Consider the following 6,000-nt stretch of genomic DNA (forward strand, 5'->3'; position numbering starts at 1 on the left):
TAGAAATTACTTACATCAAGTCCAACTTACCCAAAACAGTGGACTTTATGCAACACTTTACAGGGAAAGAAGTAAGGTGTTTTCTGATGGTGAAGTCCTTGCTCATGCCACATCAGAGCCCCACCCAGCCCAACCAAAACCCCTCCGAAAGCCTCTTCGATCGCCTTGTCCAGTCCCCACCCTAACACTGTGATCCCTCTATCCCCACCTTGCCCTGCCTTGCGGCACTCTGCTGAGCCCTGGATGAATGGCCAGGGGAAATGAGTTCTGCTGTAATATCCTCCATCCTCCACCCTGGGACCAGACATCTGCTGCCCAGACACAAGCATACAGGGTCCGACAGGGCCAGATCTGAGCCCCTAGGAATGACGATGGCACACCCCCTTCTCCACACTCATACCTCACCTTTCCTCTCCAACCTCATGCCTCTTCACCTCACCGTTCCTCTCCACCCTCATGCCGCTTCACCTTACCTTTTCTCTCCACCCTCATGCCTCTTCACCTCACCTTTCCTCTCCACCCTCATGCCTCTTCACCTCACCTTTCCTCTCCACTCTCGAGCCTCTTCACCTCACCTTTCTTCTCCACCCTCGAGCCTCTTCACCTCACCTTTCCTCTCCACCCTCGAGCCTCTTCACCTCACCTTTCCTTTTCACTTCACCTTTCCTCTCCACCCTCGAGCCTCTTCACCTCACCTTTCCTCTCCACCCTCGTGCCTCTTCACCTCACCTTTCCTCTCCACCCTCATGCCTCTTCACCTCACCTTTCCTCTCCACCCTCGAGCCTCTTCACCTCACCTTTCCTCTCCACCCTCGAGCCTCTTCACCTCACCTTTCCTCTCCACCCTCGTGCCTCTTCACCTCACCTTTCCTCTCCACCCTCGTGCCTCTTCACCTCACCTTTCCTCTCCACCCTCGTGCCTCTTCACCTCACCTTTCCTCTCCACCCTCGTGCCTCTTCACCTCACCGTTCCTCTCCACCCTCGTGCCTCTTCACCTCACAGTTCCTCTCCACTCTCGCCTTTCTTTCACCTCAGTCGCACCCCTCATGCCTCCACTCTTCCCTTACCCCCCTGAACCCTCACCCATGTACCACTCTATCTACATGATCCCCCATTCTCCACTCCTTGTGCCTCTCTGACCGTATTCACTGCTTACTTGATAGGGAGGTGTGTTGTTGAATGAAAAGCAGATGCGTTTCGGGGGCAGGGCAGACCTGTTCTCACAGAAGATCCAATAAGATCCTATATAATCCCTGTACCACCGAAGTAGGTCCGCCATATCCTGCGCAGGCTGGCGTGTGCGTCAGGAATATGCTCCCCCTGCCAGGGCAAACAGCTGTCACGCACCTTTAGGGCTCATAGGCTTTATAGAGAAGCCCCCCCCCCCCCCACGTGCATGTCTGACTGCCTCTCATAAACAACCATGGAGGACAGACACACTGTTCCTCCTCTGACGTCTCTGACAGGCTTCTAATTGGTTTCTGTGTGTCTGAAGTTTGTCCGTTTCTTGAAGACTGAGACGGATCCACACCAAAGCTCTGAGCTCAGAGAGAAAAGGCTTGAGGTCTTTTAGTTTGTCTCTGAGACGTCCTGCTTTGCCCTTTCTGTCACTTTGTATTACTCTCCCATATGGTCCAGTTCTTCAGACCCACGTTCCACAATGGTCAGAGTTAGCTACTCCATCCAGGACCTCAAGCCTTTTCTCCATCCTGGACCTCCATCAAGGTCCAGGTCAAACACATTCCCTCTCTACCAGATTATGTTTACAAAACCCGTAATCTGTGTGATTGAAGGATTAATGCAGGAGATCCATAATCTGTGATCCATAATCTGGGTGTAATGCATCTAAGGCTGACTGAACACCAGTCCTTATCTATCTCTGGGGTGGGTACTGTAGGTGGGGGTGGTTGGCTAACTCTGGGGTACTGTAGTTGGGGGTGGTTGGCTAGCTCTGGGGTACTGTAGTTGGGGGTGGTTGGCTAGCTCTGGGGTACTGTAGTTGGGGGTGGTTGGCTAGCTCTGGGGTACTGTAGTTGGGAGTGGTTGGCTAACTCTGGGGTGGGGTACTGTAGTTGGGGGTGGTTGGCTAGCTCTGGGGTACTGTAGTTGGGGGTGGTTGGCTAGCTCTGGGGTACTGTAGTTGGGGGTGGTTGGCTAGCTCTGGGGTACTGTGGTTGGCTAGCTCTGGGGTACTCTAGTTGGGGGTGGTAGGCTAGCTCTGGGGTACTGTAGTTGGCTAGCTCTGGGGTACTGTAGTTGGCTAGCTCTGGGGTACTGTAGTTGGCTAGCTCTGGGGTACTGTAGTTGGGGGTGGTTGGCTAGCTCTGGGGTACTGTAGTTGGCTAGCTCTGGGGTACTGTGGTTGGCTAGCTCTGGGGTACTGTAGTTGGGGGTGGTTGGCTAGCTCTGGGGCTGGGTGGGGTTGGGATGGGTGAGGTTGTCTCCAGTCTTCAGGGATGATCATACAAAGAGCCCGCACATACACATGGGACCTGCAATGGCATCTAGACACCATTACAGATATGAATAACTCTGTATCCCTTGTGACCCCATCCTCACTCTCACACTTCTTTGTAGTTGACGTTCCTGCGTCACGCTCGACCGAACCGCCAGTTGTTTCCACGATAAGACATGAGGATATATCAATCTGTCCGTCACTCCACCATCACTCATACTGTCTGAATAAGAGGAAGAAACAAACACAGTGGTAGCAGCAGGGTGGTTGAAATGAATACTGTCAGTGATGTACAATATCTAGTTATCTATCTGCTATCCAATCATCTTCTCCATCCATAACAGTATAGCCTAATACATCCATAACAGTGTAGCCTAATACCTCCATAACAGTGTAGTCTAATACCTCCATAACAGTGTAGCCTAATACATCCCTATCAGTATAGCCTAATACATCCATAACAGTGTAGCCTAATACATCCCTATCAGTATAGCCTAATACATCCATAACAGTGTAGTCTAATACCTCCATAACAGTGTAGCCTAATACATCCATATCAGTATAGTCTAATACCTCCATAACAGTGTAGCCTAATACCTCCATAACAGTGTAGTCTAATACATCCATAACAGTATAGCCTAATACATCCATAACAGTGTAGCCTAATACCTCCATAACAGTGTCGCCTAATACCTCCATAACAGTGTAGTCTAATACATCCATAACAGTATAGTCTAATACATCCATAACAGTATAGCCTAATACATCCATAACAGTGTAGTCTAATACATCCATAACAGTGTAGTCTAATACCTCCATAACAGTGTAGCCTAATACATCCATAACAGTATAGCCTAATACATCCATAACAGTATAGCCTAATACATCCCTATCAGTGTAGTCTAATACATTCATAACAGTATAGTCTAATACATCCATAACAGTATAGCCTAATACATCCATAACAGTATAGCCTAATACATCCATAACAGTATAGCCTAATACCTCCATAACAGTGTAGTCTAATACATCCATAACAGTATAGTCTAATACATCCATAACAGTATAGTCTAATACATCCATAACAGTATAGCCTAATACATCCATAACAGTGTAGTCTAATACATCCATAACAGTATAGCCTAATACATCCATAACAGTATAGTCTAATACATCCATAACAGTATAGTCTAATACATCCATAACAGTATAGTCTAATACATCCATAACAGTATAGCCTAATACATCCATAACAGTGTAGTCTAATACATCCATAACAGTATAGCCTAATACATCCATAACAGTATAGCCTAATACATCCATAACAGTGTAGCCTAATACATCCATATCAGTATAGTCTAATACATCCATAACAGTATAGCCTAATACATCCATAACAGTATAGCCTAATACATCCATAACAGTATAGCCTAATACATCCATATCAGTGTAGTCTAATACATCCATAACAGTATAGTCTAATACATCCATAACAGTATAGCCTAATACATCCCTATCAGTGTAGTCTAATACATTCATAACAGTATAGTCTAATACATCCATAACAGTATAGCCTAATACATCCATAACAGTATAGCCTAATACATCCATAACAGTATAGCCTAATACCTCCATAACAGTGTAGTCTAATACATCCATAACAGTATAGTCTAATACATCCATAACAGTATAGCCTAATACATCCATAACAGTATAGCCTAATACATCCATAACAGTATAGCCTAATACATCCATAACAGTATAGCCTAATACATCCATAACAGTATAGCCTAATACATCCATAACAGTATAGCCTAATACATCCATAACAGTGTAGTCTAATACATTCATAACAGTATAGTCTAATACATTCATAACAGTATAGTCTAATACATCCATATCAGTATAGTCTAATACATTCATAACAGTATAGTCTAATACATTCATATCAGTATAGTCTAATACATCCATATCAGTATAGTCTAATACATCCCTATCAGTATAGCCTAATACCTCCATAACAGTGTAGCCTAATACATCCATAACAGTATAGCCTAATACCTCCATAACAGTGTAGCCTAATACATCCATAACAGTATAGCCTAATACATCCCTATCAGTATAGCCTAATACATCCACAACAGTATAGCCTAATACATCCCTATCAGTGTTGCCTAATACATCCATAACAGTATAGCCTAATACATCCCTATCAGTATAGCCTAATACATCCACAACAGTATAGTCTAATACATCCCTATCAGTATAGCCTAATACATCCCTATCAGTGTAGTCTAATACATCCCTATCAGTATAGCCTAATACATCCACAACAGTATAGCCTAATACATCCCTATCAGTATAGCCTAATACATCCACAACAGTATAGCCTAATACATCCCTATCAGTGTAGCCTAATACATCCATAACAGTGTAGTCTAATACATCCCTATCAGTATAGTCTAATACATCCCTATCAGTATAGCCTAATACATCCCTATCAGTGTTGCCTAATACATCCCTATCAGTGTTGCCTAATACATCCATATCAGTGTAGTCTAATACATCCCTATCAGTATAGCCTAATACATCCACAACAGTATAGTCTAATACATCCCTATCAGTATAGCCTAATACATCCCTATCAGTGTAGTCTAATACATCCCTATCAGTATAGCCTAATACATCCACATCAGTATAGTCTAATACATCCCTATCAGTATAGCCTAATACATCCCTATCAGTGTTGCCTAATACATCCCTATCAGTGTTGCCTAATACATCCATAACAGTGTAGCCTAATACATCCCTATCAGTGTAGCCTAATACATCCCTATCAGTATAGTCTAATACATCCCTATCAGTATAGCCTAATACATCCCTATCAGTATAGCCTAATACATCCCTATCAGTGTAGTCTAATACATCCCTATCAGTGTAGTCTAATACATCCCTATCAGTGTAGTCTAATACATCCCTATCAGTATAGCCTAATACATCCCTATCAGTATAGCCTAATACATCCCTATCAGTGTAGTCTAATACATCCATAACAGTATAGCCTAATACATCCATATCAGTATAGCCTAATACATCCCTATCAGTGTAGTCTAATACATCCCTATCAGTGTAGCCTAATACATCCCTATCAGTATAGTCTAATACCTCCATAACAGTGTAGCCTAATACATCCCTATCAGTATAGCCTAATACATCCCTATCAGTATAGCCTAATACATCCCTATCAGTGTAGTCTAATACATCCCTATCAGTATAGCCTAATACATCCATAACAGTGTAGTCTAATACATCCCTATCAGTATAGCCTAATACATCCCTATCAGTATAGCCTAATACATCCCTATCAGTGTAGTCTAATACATCCCTATCAGTATAGCCTAATACATCCATAACAGTGTAGTCTAATACATCCATAACAGTATAGCCTAATACATCCATAACAGTGTAGCCTAATACATCCATATCAGTGTAGCCTAATACATCCATAACAGTGTAGCCTAATACATCCCTATCAGTGTAGTCT

General features: G+C 43.4%; 2 pseudogenes; both read left to right on the plus strand.

The window, feature by feature from the left end:
• The window catches only part of LOC120019856, a 65,047-nt pseudogene extending 60,762 nt beyond the window's left edge, over positions 1-4,285 (plus strand).
• A 252-nt stretch (positions 4,286-4,537) lies between these two features.
• LOC120019857 lies at positions 4,538-5,245 on the plus strand (annotated as a pseudogene).
• Positions 5,246-6,000: the final 755 nt, after the last annotated feature.

The sequence above is a fragment of the Salvelinus namaycush genome, chromosome 25 (genome assembly GCF_016432855.1).
Source record: "Salvelinus namaycush isolate Seneca chromosome 25, SaNama_1.0, whole genome shotgun sequence".
In the NCBI taxonomy this organism is placed as follows: Eukaryota; Metazoa; Chordata; class Actinopteri; order Salmoniformes; family Salmonidae; genus Salvelinus; species Salvelinus namaycush.